The following is a 19169-nucleotide window of genomic DNA, read 5'->3' on the forward strand; positions in this document are numbered from 1 at the left end:
GTTGAGGGAGGGAGGGCACGTTAAAAGGTCTTTTTAACACAATCAATAATACCTGAATAGTTAAATGTGGAAGTTATAAAAAGAATTCGACCTGTTTGTAAACAATTGTGAAGGCCTGTAACAGTCAAGGAACAGTTTATGATGGGGTGGATGAGGACAGTAGCGTTATGAATCGTGCAGCAGGTGCAGTGGTACCGGCTTTACTCTTCCCCAAATATGGCTGTATTGTTTCTCCTAACAAACTGTGGGAATGGGATCCATTTTCCATGCTTGTATTGGTGGCCAATCCACCCTTGCTACCTAACTGTAGTAGAAACCAACCACCCACCTCCCTTTCTACAACTGTGCCCTCAACGCATGGTCAAAACAGCACAAGCCCTGCTGTGCAAGTGGGACAGATTCAGGTGACGGCCCCATATGTGCCAGGTACCACTGGCGGCCCTCAACATTTTGAGCAGGTGCAGCACTGAAGCTGGGATTGCACAGAGCCTGATGTGCACGCATTCAAAACCTTTCGTAAGAGGTTGGCACCTGTGTGCGCGTCTAGAGTATAATTACTGAGGGTGTGGTGAGGCTGCTCCAAATATCACTAACCTACTAGGTTACCGTAATTTTTCAAAGCATGGAAAACTAAAGAATCAACACAAACAGCAGGTCTCTGATTGACGGCTTTATGATTTGCAGGGTGAGACGTGGAAAATCCCATAAGTTAGAATATTAACAGAAATTGCATATTCACTCACTCATCCTACTATACATTCCTCTCAGTGAGTTAAGCACCTGCTCTGGAGATCTGCCTTCAAGCTCAGCCTTTAAGAGTACATGTTCTGTGGGCAAATAACGGTTGTAAGACTCTGCCTTGCTGGATTTGTTCTGTGGGAAATGTGAGAGAAGGAAGCTTGCTTTGCTACTGTCATACTGTGCCTATTCTGTGAGGCAGTAAAGCTTGCACTGCTGCTGCTTGATGAGTGCATGTTTTGGGATGGGGAACATCATGTGCTACCTTAGCTGTACCTGTCCTCTGAAGGAGTGAAGCTTGCACTGTTTCTACTCAAGATGTAGCTGTTTTATGAAGAAGGGTGTTTCCACTGCTGCTTCCCCATCTAATAATAATTTTAAAAAACAAAGGGTATTTTGAATGCACTTACATTACCAGCCCAGGCCAGTCGGAAGCCGGTTTTGCTCCCTGGGCAAAACTCATATAGGTGCCCTGACTCAGAGACCCTAGTTTCAATTGCAGACTCCAAGCTTGGCCAAACTGTGTGACCCTGGGCAATTACTTCTCTTCCCGCTGCCTCTTTTCCAGTGATCATTGCATATGAGAGTACCTTGAAATAATTCAGTTCAAGAGGGGCACTAAACAAAAAACCTCCTATGTATTTTGTTTAATGTACAAGGGGCTTAATTTGAGCTGGTGGTTTCTGGTGCTTGCCACCAGCACTTAATTGTCAAAAACAGCATTAGTGACAGTCCATCAAATGGTGGTGCTATCTGATTTTAATCATTCCATGTACATTACAAAATTTCTAATATCTGTTGCCTAAGCTGTTCTTATAGCTTTGAGTGCCCTAGAATAGCCTGACTTGTTGTACTTGAAAGCATGTCATAGTAAGTAGTTAGGGTGGCATTGTCCTTGGCAGCACTGACAAGGGCATTAGATGGTCCAAGTTTCAGTGGTGTCTTGACACGGGTCATATATATAATGATGACAATAATAGAATAAGAAGATTGATTTAGGTGTTGCTATATTTGTATTTGAATTGTAAGTAGATTTTCTTTGGTTCACTGTACTTTGAATACACTTGTTTTATTAGCATTGAAGAACACAAAAAGGAATACTTTTTACATTGACAAGGGTCAGGACACTTCTATTTTTACAAATTAAGCACTGAAGTACCATGTTGTGGCTCCATCTATACCAAATAAAAGCCTTCTATAGGACACACCAGCCAAGTGAATGGACTCTTGGGTCGTTAATAAAATTGTCATCAGGGCTGAAGAGGGGATGATTCAAGTAGGTATCCAGAATCTGAATTGCAGAATGCCTAATCATGAAATCTGGTTTCAAACCCAGCCTCCAACCTTACGCAAATAGTGTCACTCTGGGGAATTACTTTTCATCACTGTGCCTCCATATCAATGATCTTCACACTTGAGAGCACCTTGAAATACTTCACATTGTACTCTGTACAGCAGCCTCTGTTGTGTATGGTTTAATGGGCCATAATGTTACTTATATAGAAGAAATAAGACAACTTGAGTAATTAATACAATTATCGGAATTGAAATGGTGTTGTTCACTCATTTTAAATAAAGGCCATTTGTTGCAGTGATATAATCTAAGGTGCTAAAGTAAAACAATTCAAAATACACTTTGTATGTAAAAAGTATGTAACATTTTCTATATATTGGTTTACACTCGTATGGTCCATTGTCTCGGGATGTATGACATTACAACGCATGGTTTTACCACGCATGCCTTTACAACGCGGTTTTTACAACAAAAACCTTTACAACACATAGCGCTTTGGGGTGCTGGATAGTGAATAGTTTAATTTACGATTCCGACTCCATTCCCCGTGGACACTAGGGAAGGTGTTGGATAGTAAATTAAACTTATTCCTTATCCTAGAGCGCCCCCCAGCGGAATGCGTTGTAATGGTTTGCGTTGTAAAAGTTGCGTGGTAAAGGCACTGCGTGGTAAAAGTTGCGTTGCAAAGGATGTTTCCCATTGTCTAGGTATGTGTGTGAGAGAGTTAAAATGCTCCGAAAACCTTCACTGGTATGAGAAGTGATATAAAACAAATGAAATACTTGTGAGCCCCAGGGGAACAACTAGGCTCAGACTTTGCCGGGGGGCTAAGGTTTTGAACTGTAGTGGGCGGAGTGATCTTCAGAGCCTGTGTCAAAATTACTCATTGAGGACAGCAATTTAACACTGTTAAATGTTGCATTTTAGTGCACATTGGGACGGTAGACCTGGCAGGGTGTAGAGTGCCGGTTTCTAGCACAATCTTTGGCAAATTATATATTCTAAAACAGACTGGGCCCTTTTAAATAAGCCTCAGCATAATAAGGTATTTGTTTAGAAATTACTCTTTCATACTATGTTTACAAGCATGCAATACTTTTGCAATATTTTGAAGTAGGGTGTCAGTACATGAGTCAACTCTCTTGCTGCTCTTGGGCGGGTTGCCTAATGTTCCTGCACTATTGGCACACTGAAGGTGCCATCCTTGGTAATGCACAGTAAACCCAAGATCCCGCTCCTCAAATATTCTTGGTTTTGACACTCCCCTGGTCTAAAAGGCAACACACATTTGACAATATGTTGACAGCACAGTAACATGAAACACCAAACCCAATCAGAAAGTGCAAGTATCCATGGTGCTGCCACAGCAAAGACCAGATACCCCAACTTGCAAAATAACTATGAACATTAGAAGGAGAAGAACATAAAATAGTAACACCTTTTGTGAAAATATCAGCCATCCTATTGCTAACCTTCCCTTCTGCTTATGACCTCCTCGAATCTTCTATTTCTAACCTTTTGGTCCCTGTCCTTAGAGCAGCTTCACAATACCTCCTAAGATGTCCCTCTCTAGCTGTGGATATGGGCACAGCAGAATGTGTGGCGCCGCGGCCAGGGTGACTGACTCCGGAATCTGGGGATCACGGTTCGATCCCCAGGGACGGAGGCAGATTAGCCCAGCACCATGTGACTCTGGGCAATAGCTTGCTTAATCTTCCCGACGGCCCCCAGCGCCTAGAGACCCTTACGGGTGATTGTGCGCTTTACAAATGTGGATTATAATGTCCTAGGTAGGATCATGATAGGTCTCACTGCTGACACTCTGGAGAAGATGGACAATATTCAGGTTCTCACCGGCTCTCTGGTACAGGGTGCATTAAGCTCTAAATCTGACAACTCACACATATATATCTGCACACTCCTGCAGCACAGTATTGGTCATTTTCCTTCCCTCCCTACCTGCTAGTGGTTAGAGGGCTAAAGCAGTGCATCTACAACCCGTTGCTTGATCTATCTTAGGAAGGACCACTCCACCTACAAGTCTCCTTTCTCATTCCCTTTAGCGTTTATCCTCATTTCCTCTCTCCTCGTCCCTCTTTTCTGTTTTTCTTGTCCCCGGTCAACAGTGTTTTGAGGTCCCCTTATTATTGGGGTTATCAAAGGCCCCCTGAACTATAAGTGGTTCAATTCCTAGGACAGGGAAAATACATGTGCGATAAACAATTCCTAGGCAACTAATAAATCATAAAAACACCAATGTGTGGAAGGTTCGACAGAGACAGTAAACTGAATGTCTAAAAAAACTAGTTGTTTTATTCAATATTATAAAGAGTTATATTATACAAGCTTGTTCAGCAGGGCAGCACCCAAAATATCTACACAATCAGTACATATCATATAGTCAAAAACTTTCACAAATAATTACATTTCATTAACATTTCATTAAAAAGAGTTGTTTATATCAAGAAGCAGTAATTATCGACGCGCGTTTCGGCATATCGGATGCCTTCTTCAGGAAATTACCACAAATTACTATGTATTTCACATAATAGCTCAAAACTTGGATGGTTTTGCTATTTTCAGTGACTGATAAAATTGTTAAATTCCCTTATAGTGATAGCGGGATAGTCGTCTGAACAGTGATTAAGGATTTCTTATATAAGGACCTTCTTCTTTTTGCTTGGAGTGTTACGTATGATGATTTATCCCGGAGCTAAACGGTCATCTCGTTAGAGTCAGATTACATGATGAAAACTTCATGTATGCGGAAGATAGTACGTTATTTGGGCGTTATTTTGTTGTATTCGGAATCAGGGATGCAGGTTCATCTCTGTCGTCGACAATGATACTACGGCGATCGAACCAAACAGATATTAAGCTCCGGGATATTCATCCGCTTCTGGCGTCTGACGTCAAAGAAAAGGGGAGGTCCGAGAAAAGGTCCCCTTATGTCAATCAATGAATTAAACAAATTAAAAAACATAATAATTTAGGACAGCCAACAACCACAGTCCCTGTGTATTGGCATCATAAGCTGTTACGTATAAGCAATACTGTGATACTTTCACTCCGTATCACTCTTGGTAATATAAGGTCTCTGTCTCTCAGTCTCGCTCTCTGTCACTCTTTCTATGAGTATTTCTCTCCCTCTGTCTCCCATTATCTAATCAATCTTTGTGCCTCTTTCTTGGTCTTGTGCCCATCCACAGAGGAGTGTGAACATTCGCAAGATGGAAAACTGTGGTTCATTCTTAAGAGAAATTGAGAAGGAATATGTCATTTTCACCAAATAGTCATTCATGTTCCATTCCTGTCTCTTGGCATCTTCCAAGCCCATCAACTACATAGCACAACAGCCCCTGTATCCTACACCACTCAGTAGTTCCTCCTCTGCCCCGCATTCTGCACTCACATAGCACTTCCTTGTCCTTTACCCATCTCTTTTCACAATTACCACCCTATTCTCTCTTCAGGCTTTGCCCTTACACAACCTATGTTTAATTTGTGCCTGTGGTTGCCGGTGGTTGGCACCATCACTACGTTTCTGTGACGGGGACTTATTTTTCATCACAAGACTTTGACTTACTGCAAAAGACACCAAGACAGAAAATAGAGCGCGAGAAAAAGACAGGAAAACAGTCACAAAAGGAGAAAGCAGGATGATTAAAAAGAACCTGCAAGAATGAGTTAAATAGACACGATTTGTAGGGCAGCGGCAGAAAAGGCAGAATCATCTAACTCAAACAAAAGAATGGAAGGGAACCCATCTAGGACCACCTGCAAAGACTCAGGGCCCAATTCACAAAGGTAAACTGAGATGAAAGTCTAACTTTATGACTTTTGATAGTGAGAAAAGGCATTTACGAGTAGTAAAGTTAGACTTTTGTCTCAGTTAAACTTAAGTTTTGGTCTTAACACCTTGGCTGCGCAGGATATTTCTCTGCTGTGCTGGGACATATTGATAATGGGTGTGCTCATGACGAGCTGAGCTCGTCATGAGCACACGAGCACCGTGCCTCATGACGAGCTGAGCTCGTCATGAGCACCGAAGGAGTTAAGTTTAACTTTTTGGTCTTAGTAAAACTTGACACTAAAACGTATGTTTAACTGAGACAGAGGTCTAACTTTACAACTTGTAATTGCCCTTTGTGACTGTCGAAAGTCATAAAGTTAGACTTTTGTCTCAGTTTACCTTTGTGAATCGGGCCCTATGTGGTAGAGGTCCTCCCAAGCACTACCTAATTGACATTACTTTAAATGCTGGTATTATTTTTGTGAATGAAACATTTCCATATTTTGTATTTGGAGTTACTTTCGAGTGGTGAACTGTTGTGTTTTCTTTTTTGCAAATTCTTTTGTTTATATATCCAAGACTACCCTGACCAATTATTTAAACATACTGTATTGACGGCCCAGGCCGGGTGGTTTTTACTTGGGCATAACCCCGTAAAAATTCAACACCTTGTTCCATGAAAGCAGAATTTTATTATGTCAATGTTTGCTTATGGTGCAGGTGGTTGGTGGTTCTGGGTGGCCCAATGACAGCAGGCAACCTAAATTCAGTCCCCATAGGAAGAAACTTGCATTAGCGCATCCAGAAGTGTTTAGTATTGTATTGCAAGGTTTATATAGAGCTTACTACTCTTATGTAGGGTGCTAAAGCACTTGTCTAGAAGAGTAGCATGATATACCATGTGGGGTGTGTGGCTGGAAGTATGTTGTCTTTGCTTTGATCCTATGTAGGAAGTGATTCAGTGTTGTGCGTGAGGTACGGTTAGGATATGGAAAGCAGCCTTTAGCAGTGTGATGGATAAAAAATTCTGAGACAGAGGTGCACAGTTTATGGTTTTCAGTCATCTAGCAGCTCTGTAGGTCCTTTTATTGTATTTTGTTAGGATCATAGTCCGCTTAGCTGGTTACTTTACTTGATTATCCATTCTGAGATATTTTGTTTAAAGTTTGTGGTACTGAGCAGGCATAGGTATAGAGATTCCCACCCAGATGTGCAGATGAATGTAGATGAGTGGGTCTCACACTGGGTATACTACGATGAAAGTTGCCTTAGGAGAGCAGAAGCACTCCCCTGCTATCATTGTCACTATTCCCAGCTCGTCACTCCAACCACGCCTTCAGCCAGCCTGCCAGAGCTTCCTTGCCATCCTGGACCATTCAGGACATGTGTGCCTAGAGCAGAAATTAGTGAGTGATCAGCAAGAAGCACAGTGAAGGCAATATCTAAGCAAACAATGGCAAATCCAATAGGTATTGCCTATGAGAACCCTCATCAATGGTTCTAACCATGATGTACACAATACCTGAAGCTATGCAGCACATCTTTTTAAAAAGAGGAAAAAAGCAAAACCCAGCCCAGCCATGTTGTTTTGTAGGCACATACCTACAAAATGTTGCTTTTGCTTTTTTTTGTTTGGTGTTCCGAGTTGGATCTGTAAACAAAAAAAGTAGCATGGGTGGGGAGGCTACACAGGGGAAAGTGAATTAACTGGGTGCAGGGAGGAGCAAGGATGGAGCAACGCTGAGGGGGAGCAACAGGAAGGGATGTGCAAAGCAACTTGGTGGCGTGAAGCAACACAAAGTGCGTAGAGAAGGAAAATGGCAGGGGAAGCCAATAGAGAGAAAGAGGAACATGTGGGAGCACATGGATGAGAGAGAATCCGCCGGGGTGATAAGGGGAGCCGCATATGGGGGGAAAGGCAATGTGGAGTGGTATGAGCACACAAGAGCATCACAGGGAGGGCGTGGGGGAAGCACACGGGTACGGTTTGGGGGCAGGGCTTAGAGCATGGCCAAGATGATGGCATTGAGTGGGATTGAGATTTTCTAGGTATGTATCCACAGCGCCTGGTGATGTTTGAAAGCGGTAGGGTGTAATACCCGTTAGGAGTCACAGGCTGAGTCAGGCGCACATTGGTGGTGAGTAGGTAATCGTAGGGTCACACAGGGAGTCAGTGTTTGAGTCGAGAGTTGGATACTCAGGATGGTGCATGATCTTCAATAGGTAAACACAGTCTCAGTGTCAGAGCCAAGAGCTGGACACAGGATAGTGAGCCGTCTTTCCTCAGTTCACCCTGAGTAAGTGACTCAGTTAGGAGTTGAATCCCAGCAGTGAATGTCCACTGCTCAGGTATCCCCTAGTGGCAGTGGCTGAGTCAGGCACTCACAAGGAGTAAGAGCTATTGTCAGGGGGTGGGTACATGAGGTTGTAAAGCCTTTGTTAGATCACTCAGAGACAGTGGCAGACTTCACCCTCCCCTGGCTCTAAGCTCCTGCTGACTTGTCTAGTGTATGAAGCCTGCTTGGATGCTGATGGGCCCCTGAGCAGTTTTTTTCTATCTGCCCAGAGAGTGCACTCTCGATAGTTTGGAATGACTGTTTTGCTTCTACTCTCAACCCCCTGCTATTTTGTTACATAGGTTCATCCCCTCTCCCTCCCCTCCACTGCCCCCTTGATATGATGGTTTAATGAGTGGAGGAGCCCATGGAATGTTTAACCTTCTCCTTAACACTATGGATGGCTGTTAATGATAAGATCCCGCAGATAAAGGCCTTATGCTAACAGCAGATCTTGGTGAGTGTATGCACTCTGGCATGCTGTGCTTCTGTATTCTGAGGCAGGTACTCAGCGCTGCGATATTCTCGACCTTTCTCAGAATAACACCAGGGGTAGAAAGCAGGCACAACAAACACACTTGCACACTTACACTCGCACATGCACACGGGCAGACACACACTCCCACACACTCACAGCATTCAGCACAGAGGCACAAACGTTCACAGCCAGCTAACATTTCTTTGGAGTACATCCTGTGTGCCCAGGAGCAAAGAAGATGGTACACCCTACATCACTTATATAGGGTGATTAACACTGTGGGGTTTGATTGGTCCCTGGTCTGTTAACCACAGTGTTATGCAAGGCCCTTCCTGTCACCATATGAAATGAGACATTGCTAGATTATTCAGCCGGGGCCTAGATCACCGACACTCAAGCTGGGACAGCCTCTTCATCAGAATTGCATCACGCTGTCACTTGAACCTGGCCCGGCCCTTGCTTAAACATCATTGGTATCAGTTCTCTCTTTGGCCAAGAGAAGTTCCTGTACAATAAGGGAGGAAATTGAAAAGGGCCAGTACTCAGTACTGGTGAGTACCGGTGCATTTAAAGCACTGACCATAGATTGTTACCCTGAATGTAGGGTGTGCAAGCCCACAAGGAACATTGCACTCTCCTCCCCTCCTTTTGCCTACATCATCCAAAACCTCTCCCTAATAAACTGTCAAATATATTATTATTATTATAATATTCACAGGCAGACCCATTTTGATCTGCGAGTTTGACCTGGTGTAATGTGAAATCAACAATCCATGATTGGTGGATGAAAAACCCTCTCCAAATCCTGTTCATGAATGTTTGTAACAATATGGTTCGTCTCACACTGGTCCTCGAAGGTCTCTTCTCTGTATGCTGCTCACCACGTTTATGCAATTGTCTGTCTCTATATACTTGACTCACAGACCTCATATAGGGCTAGTTAAATGTTCCCAACTTGTTAGCGAATTTTACTGTGCAGTCCCATCTCATGCATCTGCTCCTGTCTACAGCCAAAAGCAACTACTTTGAATTGGTAGTGCCGACCACCCACCATAAATCACAAGCACTTTTGATGCCATTTGTGTATGGCCAGGAGAAAATAAGCATCCTTTAGATCTGGTGACGTAAATATTTCAGACAAACGATTGACAGAAGAATGTCCAGGCAAAAGCTCATCCCGAAGCCTTGCTTCTTTAGAACTTGTTTAGTCCTCTCAGATCCAAGAGGAGACACCACTACACATATTTTTCGCCGTCATTCTGAATGTCTGGGGCTGTGCTGTAGAGTCAGCACTACACCTGACCCTCTAATTGCCTATTAAAAATAATATAGAGGTGGCACCTTCATGTCCACTTGGACCAGCCACCCCAAGAAATCACAACAAGTCATCTTCACAACAGCTATGTAGGTGACAACCTCCAGCCATTCTGATCCACGGACTTCGCAAGCTACATGAATAGAACTACTTTTACATTTCACTTGCAGCCGGTCAGCTGTTTATAGTCCAAGTATTAAGTAAATAGTGAGCAAAATGTCTGTACATCCCAAAGTCATTGATGGTATTTGTTTTACAGTGCTTATGGCACAGTATTTGTTTTTCTGCGATATTTGATAATGATTGCAAAAATTATATTTCTGACCTTGTCTCACTTTCGGGTTTCAGATGTTGTTTGTGACTGTCAGGTTTCAAGGACAACATTATTGTCCAAGCAAATGTTTTAATAAAAGTTTGTACAGTTATACTTTTATCTAGGCATGATTTACTGGCTGTTCTCAATCTCTTCCAAACAATCTTAAATATTGGAGAGTTGCGGAGTCGTTTGAGTGGCCCAGTACTTGAAGTGTGGTAATAGAAAGTGGCTGAAGAGGTAGAATGTTATAGAGGGCATCCTGTGAATGATGCCACAATAGGTCTAGATACCCAAACAGACATCATCAAACAAAAGTACATCATGAAATGCCTATTGTTGGTTACTTTTAGACATGCAGGACTGGGTAAAGAGACTGTTTTTTCCTGTACACAGGGTGGCCCTTTAAGAGCCTGATCACTGTAACCGAACTGGTGTTGCTCTAGGTAAGGACGATGCTCTGCACTGGATCAAGAACAATTTGAGTGTTAGATCTTCAGGTTCCAGATGGAGATGGAAAACCAAAAAATCTTGTAATTGCTTGTGACACTACGGATTTTGGGGTGGTCCACAGGTGCCAGTTTCCTAACACCAGTGGGTGTAGGTATTCTCTTAGGTGGATTATGAGTGCCAGCTGCTTGAACAGTATGTGTAGCTTAAATGTACTAGTGCTCCCCATGCATTGCTCCCAGCACTTTTAGTGAACGGTTCTGAGGATGCTTGAACAGGAACCTCTGAGGGTGGGGGGGGGGGGGGGGGGGGGGAAGACAGGAATGCGCTGGCAGTACTAATAGATGAATACTGATGGGCTTATCACGTGCACCGTTCAAAGAGAGGAAGTCAGACTGCATTTCAACTGCTATCTCTTACTGTGACTTTGATAGTTGTATCTTGAGATTAATAATTGCTTTCCCGCATTTTGATCATGTTGAGGTCATACAACTCCACAACTGTAGCCATTTGCGAGGCAAAATTAGGTGGAACAAACAAAATTGAGCTACATCAGAGGAAGGCTGGACTCTAACAAGCAGGGGCAGAACAGGAGACAGGCAGGGGTGAGAGTCAGGAGCAAGAAGCTTAGAACAAGGACATTCACAGTCAGAGGCAGAACAAGACATTGGGGGAGACATGGGACACAGGCAGGGTTTGGCAGCGAGAGTGGCAGTACTAGACACCATTGAGGGGCGAAGAAGAGAGTAACGATGATTCTCCAGCAAACAGCGCCGAAGGCAGTGTATTGAAACTTTCTAGTTAATTTGCTATCATTTTGTAAAAGTGGCAGAGTGACAGCAGTCCAGTTGGGCCACTCTGATGCAGTTGACCAGTGGCGTAACACAGGCCCCTGCAAACCCCGGTGGTGCATGGGGAGCCCGAGCTCTAGGGGTCCCCCTCAGCACAGTACTCTGGCCCGAGAGCTCCTGATTAAATACGGAGCAGGGGCCCCCTCCAAGTGCCTTGCAGGGGCGCCCCTCAAGTTTTCTTTACGCCACTGGGCAAAGTGCCTCTTAGTGAGCCCCCTCCTCACACAGTAAAACTATTTTGTGAGTTGGCATGTATAAAACTCTGCAAAGCAGCTAACTCACAACACGTACTACAAATCTCACCAACCTAAAACACAGTAGCCCTCATTGCGCACGCAGTACATTGCAATCATGCACAACAAACAAGATAGAATACAACAGAAGCAGTAGAATCCATTTTAATGGCAGAAATAAAGACCTACGTGAAAGCCTTAGTGTAATAAAGAGGGCAAGAAAGGAAACGTCGAAGTCAAAATAGAGTGCAGTGCTTTAAATAATCCACGTTTTTGTACTTATCTCAGATTGTGAGGTGCGTGAGTCTGTACCTGCGATGTGACGAGGAGGCGGGGACAGCCTCTGGGTGCCCTGGGCGGGCTTCTCGACCCCCTTGAAGTGGACAGGGTCGCTTGCTATGCAACGCAGGTGGGCTGGTGGTCTGACAAAATCTGCCAGGGCTGCTTTGGGTTTCGGCACTTGCTGCGAGGACCGCCAGGTACAGACACACACACAGACACAGACAGTCACGCTCAACGCCTTCTTTTAAATGCAAGTTGCAGTGCAGAACTTGTAGTTCTGTTCCAGATGACGACGTGAACCTAACATTCCCAGCCTAAATGCGAACACTGTCTGAATGTGCCATACAAGACATGGGAGCTCTTGGGGGGCAGCGACACCCCTATATCCCCTAAAGATGCACTTTGACGGCACGTCTTCCTTCAGAGTACACAGTGCAAGAGAAGCTCATGCATGAAGCAGCCCGTGTTACAGCCACAATTAACGCACAAAACTCGACCCGAATGTATTGGCACGCTTTACATAACTACCAGTTACGTTACACTTTCTTTTTTTGGGGGGCACGGGGAGATTAAGTGAATTGCGCAGGAGGTTGAGCGACGCAGACACTTGGACCTGGTTCCCCAGTTCCAAAGTCGGCAGCTCTGGCCATTACACCACACCCAATAAGAAAATAAAGTATAGTGGCTTTACCTGCCTCGGACCCGGCACACCCTCACTCAGTCTCCGGATCACTGCAATGAGCGAAGAAAAACAAGTTGAGCCCAGCAGGCTTCACTGCCTGCTCTGGACTTGCAGCTGCAGCGTCCTTGGCGCATGCCCAATGGGTCCGTTGTCCCGGAAGGTACCAAAGCACCATTTACAATCTCAACTGGGAGCTTTACTGTTACCATCGCGAATGTGATTTCTTGGAAGTTGCTTCCCTCTGGTGGACATCAAGAGGTAATACTGATCACTACAGATTTCAGGTACTTCTTACTGAGGAAGCAATCGCTGTAGGGTCTCAAAAATAGAGTGGAAATCGCGCACTCTCTAATTTTGACACAGAACACGCAATTTAGCTGGTGCACAATCTGCTTCCGATTATAAATTGGGACCCTTAATCTGAAGGATTACACATTTAATTACACCACTGTTATACCTCAAATTCCGAGGTGCACGAGCAGTCAGTCTCTCGGTTGTTTTCAGCCCCACTGTAGTCCGTGTTAGGAGCAAACAGAAAGCTCGGGTTAGCAGCCCAGTCATAAACAACACCCACATCTGCAGTTCTCCTGCCCCGAGGCAGGCCTCCTGGCGACGAGAGGGAGGAGGGTGTGGGGTTGTGGGCCGTAGGCTCACATGTGAATAATGGACACAGACACTGCTTGGATAGCTACTCAACTGGCACAGTGCACGTGTGCCCAGCCCCTTTCATTAGCAGGGTCACCTGACTGGTGATGCCTGTGATGGGTGGGTATAAAGTGCAGTACATCACACTCCTGAACACTAGAAAGTGTCCAGCAGGACACTGCATCCCTCCCAAACTTTATTGGAAAAGAAACCAAACAAAAGTCCAACCTAAGGGAAAAGAAAACAACAATACACCGCACCATTGAGTCTCTTCAGGCCATCTGCCAGCAGTACTGCATCTCTGATCCGCATGGCCATGAGGTTTTAATCCACCTCAGCAATTTAGTTTGGACTGGCCTGGTCTCATGGTGTTGGAGACTATTTATACAGTTCAAGAGGGTTCACCTGGAGCAGTGGTGGAGTCCACTTCGGAGCTCTTCTTGAAGGCGCTCCAGCTGTAATAGATGGCCAACCTGCAAATACTGAGGACGACGTTGATGAAATGAGAGTCTTCCTTGAAGCGATGATGTTTATTTATTTATTTATTTATTTCTGGCGATTTTTAGAGCGCGCAAATACCCTGGGGTGTCTCGGCGCTGTAGTTGCAGAACTCTCCGGAGGAGGGGGGGGGATTAGGCAGGGAACAACCATGTCTTTAGTTGCTTTCTGAAGTTAAGAAGGGTCGGAGCGATCTTAATGTTTAGAGGAAGTGCGTTCCACATTTTGGCCGTGGCAACAGCAAAGCGTTTGTCGCCCCAGTTGGCCCTTCTTGTACGGGGGACCATGAGAAGGTGCGCTGAGGATGACCACAGAGTTCTAGTATGTTCAAGCGGTCGGAAGGCTTTTCTTAAGAATAAGGGTCCTTGATCGTGAATGGCCTTATATGCAATGCATAAAGCCTTAAACTTGATGCGGCTCCTCACCGGTAGCCAATGTAATTGTCTGATGTAGGGGGAAACTGATGCAAATCTCGGGATAGATAGCAGTGTTCTGGCGGCAGCGTTCTGGACAGTTTGCAGTTTATTAAGAACCTTTTGTTGTGTATTGAGTAACAATGCATTGCAGTAATCAGTTTTGGAGAATACTAATGTACTGACCAAGGTTTTACCTGCATGTGACGGAAGGTATGGGATTAGTTTTTTTATCCTTTTTAGTACGTGGAAGGAAGAAGAAACCACAGCATTGACATGTTGCTGGAATGTCAATTTGTTATCGAAGATAACACCCAAGTTGCGTACCTTCGTCACAGGTTCTGGCGGTTGTCCCATCTGGTGAGGCCACCATTGAGGGGACCAGGTGGGTTGAAGCCTCCCGAATGTCATCACTTCTGTCTTATCAGAATTGAGTTTAAGACAGTTGGATGACATCCAGGAGCTTATTGCCTTCATTCCCATTTGGAAATTGGCTGCTACTGAGATTCCGTCATTATGTATCGATAGCACCAATTGGGTATCGTCAGCATAGGTAGGGAGGGAGATTCCACAGGATTTTATGACCCTCGCCAGGTCCGACACATAGATATTAAATAGTGTCGGACTTAGCGAGGATCCCTGTGGTACTCCACATGGCAAGGAGAAGGTCTGGGATGTGAAATTGCCTAGTTTCACTGTTTGTGGACGGTTCGACGGGAATGAGGCCAGGAGGTTTTTTGCTTTGCATGTGATTCCTATGGCTTCGACACGGTCGATCAAGGTGGCGTGGTCGACCGTGTCGAAGGCCGCAGATAAGTCCAGGAGTACTAGAACTGCGGCTCCTCCATTATCCATTGTGGACCTAATCTCATCCGCTGCTTTTAACAGTGCCGTCTCTGTTCCGTGGCCCTGTCGGAACCCAAATTGGGTGTCATCCAGTAGATTATTGTGATGGATGTAGTTTGACAGCTGGATATTCATGATCTTTTCAAAGATCTTTGCAGGGAATGGGAGGCAGGCAATGGGCCTATAACTAGCAGGAAGGAGAGGGTCTAGACTAGGTTTTTTAAGCAGCAGTTTGATTATTTCTTTTTTCCACTGCGGGGGGTATACACCGGATTCAAACATTGCATTGCAGATGGTGGTTAGGGGAGGGGCAATAACCTCCGAAATGAGGTTGAGGATGTTTGGAGGGCAAGGGTCCAAAGGTGAGCCGGATTTGGTTCGAGCGATCAGTGGTTGAATGAATTCACTGGAGGTAGGTTCAAAACCTGCGAATGAAGGGCCAGTGTCAGCTGTGGAATGAGAGGGAATGGTCGCTACCTCAGGTGTAAATGTGTTAAAGATAGCTCTAACCTTGTCCTCGAAAAAATTGGCTAATGCATCAGAAAGGGCTTGAGACCCTTCTGACTGAGGAACAGATGGATTGGACAGGTAGGTTACTATTTGAAATAGTTTCCCTGAGGAGTTTTTCGCCTCATTAATTTGGCTTGTATAGTATGTAGTTTTTTCTGTTTTTATGAGTTTTTTATAGTTAGTGAGAGCGCTTTTGTAACTAATCTTGTCAGATGTGTTAAAGTTACGGCGCCACTGCCGTTCAAGGTTTCTGCAGTACTGACGCTGAAGTCTGAGCGGCTCAGAAAACCAGGGGGCTGATGGACGTTTTCTAGTACGGTGGGAGGTTTTAGGAGGTGCTAATTTGTTGCAGGCTTCGATCAGAATCTCCGTATAAGTGTCTGACGCTGCTATGGGATCATGCTCATTAAGTGATGGACTATCCTGAATCATCTGAGTGAGACGTTCAAGATTTAAGTTCTTCCAGTCTCTGAATGTAGTAGAGTGGGGAAGAGACAGCCGAGGGGGCGTGGGTTTAGTAGGGATAGAGAAGCATATAGCAGAATGATCAGTCGAGATTAGAGGAATGACCTCTGTGATGGAGATTTCGGGATAGTTGGTGAATACTCCATCCAACGTATGGCCTGCTTTGTGCGTGGGTTTACAAGTGTCCATTAGTGGAGCAGCTTCAGACTTCCCTCTTGTGCAAGGACTTCCCTCTGACAGGAGACTCCTTGAGGCTCTTTCTGAAAGGCTGTCACAGGACTGTGTGTACTGCGTGGGGCCTCTCCAAGGCTGCGCGAAGGCGTTGCTGAGAAACTGCCAACAGGACCAAAACCAAGTTGCTCTTGCAGCCGCAAAGGGTGGTGTCTCAGGGTCTTTGTGCTCTGGCCGTCAGGACTCAGGTTCACATGCCATCATCAGATAGTCTTTGGATGACCAGTATCCGTCCGCGACCTCCATGTTTCCCGGTGCCTGTGATGGAGCTGCTGCAGACGAATCTCTCTTGTTGGCATTTCCTCTCTTGTCGGAATTCCCTTTGAGGCCCTTGCCCTTTGGATTGCCACATGACTGCGTGGGCTATGCAGGGCCTCTTGTAGGCCGCAACAAGAGGTCTCTGTGAAACTCCCAACAGGGTCATGGCTAAGCCTCGTGCAACCCCAAGTGTGGATACTCCGATGGTCAAGTATGCTCTCTTCGGCAGGCCTTAGAATCACTGGGACACACAGAAGGTTACTGGGTGGCCAGCTTCCCATGGAGCCAGAACTGTCTTGATGGTCTCTGGGCGTTTCAGGTGTTTGGATCCATTGTGGTGGTGCGATACTCCTTAGGTGTTTCTGGTGATGTACCTGTGCAATGATGACGGTTACCTTCTCACACTTGGCTACAGGTGGCGATTTCTTGCTTGAGGTAATATCTTGGAGTACGGGGGACTGGAGAGACTTCGAGGCCACATGTGGTCATCTTTTAGTAAGTGCACCTGCTAGCCGGGATGCCATCAACACCAAGCAGACGGTGACAGGTAACTGGATGGTCGCACGGTGAAGCATGTGGTCTGAATGCACTTCTTATCGCTCTTTCCCTTCTTCTCATGTGCACTTGTGGTGGTGTCCACCCTGTTGCATCATGCCACTCTTTACTTCTCCTTCGCGATGAAGCATCTTGCCACGCTACTCTCTACTTCTGACCAGGTTTCTAACTCTGATGTGGCGTCGTGCCTAGTTACTTGTGTTCACTCCAAATGGACATTTCGTTGGTCGCATCTGGTTCTTAGAACTGTGTCTTTTCTTTGCTGCAGACCTGTCACAGGTCTGTCCGGTCAGTAGGAAATGATTCTTTTTTCGTGGACCTCTCGCTGGTCCGGTCCTTTCCTCAGGAATCTTCTCGGTGCCACACTACCTGGATGAAGGGTCACCTTTCTTCCATCTTCATCACTTGAGGGTGTAGTGCTTGCACCTCGAGCCTGCACCATTGTGGCATTTGCTCCTGCCTCCAATTAGGCATGCTTGGCAGGGTTGGTCAATTTGTGTGACAAGCTCAATGCTGGGCCAACAGTGGCCATTCTGTGCAGCGGCCGGCCGTTTGGCGCAGCCTCTTCCTGTTCAGCATTGCTTCTCTTCAGAGAGGTTCCTCCCTCCCGAGCTACTACCCATGCTGTCAGGCTCACTGGTGGAGCCTTCTGCTCACCTCTGACCTCTTGCGCTCAGTCCCCTACGTGGGTACCCTCTTCAGATGCTTTGCATTCCCGTTTTATAGCTTGCAGTGATGTCCATTCACCCCTGAGGGCGAGTGGCGTAATTCTTAGAGTTCCTACTTCGGTGTGTTAACTCTTCTGGGAACTGCTTCAGCGGGCAGTCGGGAGCTGTGGTGGTGGCAGCTTACCACTCAGGTGTGTAACTCTCCTCTTTCCTGTATTGGGCCACTGGTGACTCCTTCTCGAGGCAGCGTGGGGCAGGAAACTCTCTGTGCAGTCTTTAGCCCACTTCTGGGCGGTGCTAGTGCACTTAGGGTGAACACTATCTATGTCATGTGTTCAGGGCCACACCAGGTTCCTCCTCTCGATCTTTTTAGTGGTTAGATCCATAGATAGCTGGCAATCTCCATTTGGCTTCTTCTTCGTTTGAGGCCACAGTGCTTGCACCTCAATGTTGCGCTGACACAGTGCTCAGTCTTGCGCATGTTTATGTGTGCTTGGCAGGATTGGTCCCTCTGTGTGACAATAATTGGTGGGCCAATGATGGCCATGCAGTGCTGGTAGGCCAGCTGGTGCTTCTCCTTTTAATGCAGCAGTGCATTGTCTGCATTCTCTCTTGTCATTGTCTCTTAGAGGGCACTCTAAGAGACAATCTCGGTATACTTCATGTATTCATGCATCTTTACACTTGGGGTGATGGGCACTTGCCACATGGGGCGTACATGCTCTCTTTCGCCTTTCAGGAGAAAGTCATCCAGTTTGTTTTCTATGCCCAGGTAGTTTGCAGTGGCAGCTAGAGACCACTAGGCGTGTGCAGTGCTGAGTGTGTTGCTGGTTGACTAGCTGGTCCTTGCTGTGCTCTACCAGTAGCTGTTTTGGCTGACTGAGACGAGGTCACAGGCCCTTGAATGCTCTTTAGTGATCTTTAGTGATCAGGGCAGCAGGTACAGATCACAATTGTTCAGTTTATCTGCAGACTGCTGTGCTCTGGTGCAGTACCACAGTTGGCCTGTAGGTAGTACTGCTGCCACTCCTCAATCCCATGCCCCACTCACCTGCTGGTTTTGGCCGCAGCAGGCAGTCGGTATGCTTAATTATTCTGTGCTATGCTGTGCTGTGGGGCATGCCACTTATTCACTTAAACTGCTATAGTCTCCCCTAGCCAGGTATGAGGTGCGGTACAATGGGATGGCACTAGGTGGCAGTGCAGCCACCTGTACTTTCAGGCCACAGCAGTCTCACCAATACTGCGGGCCGTGCTGCTGATTCAGGTTCTCTGTGTCTGACTTACCTGCATGGGGCGAGGGTGCAGAGGCATG

The 19169-nt window shown here is 45.8% G+C and overlaps 1 protein-coding gene across 10 annotated transcripts in view; it reads right to left on the reverse strand.

Moving 5' to 3' along the window:
* The window catches only part of CYP4F22 (cytochrome P450 family 4 subfamily F member 22), a 295859-nt gene extending 282939 nt beyond the window's left edge, over positions 1–12920 (reverse strand). For 3 of the 10 annotated variants that reach the window (XM_086960286.1, XM_086960305.1, XM_086960279.1), the window contains exon 1: positions 12779–12906. The gene's annotated coding sequence lies outside the window, so the exon portion shown is untranslated. Of the gene's footprint in view, positions 1–12774 lie in introns of all 10 variants that reach the window. The other 7 variants (XM_086960247.1, XM_086960238.1, XM_086960296.1 and 4 more) reach the window with 7 other exon arrangements.
* Positions 12921–19169: the final 6249 nt, after the last annotated feature.

The sequence above is a fragment of the Lissotriton vulgaris genome, chromosome 1_1 (assembly GCF_964263255.1).
Source record: "Lissotriton vulgaris chromosome 1_1, aLisVul1.2, whole genome shotgun sequence".
NCBI lineage: Eukaryota > Metazoa > Chordata > Amphibia > Caudata > Salamandridae > Lissotriton > Lissotriton vulgaris.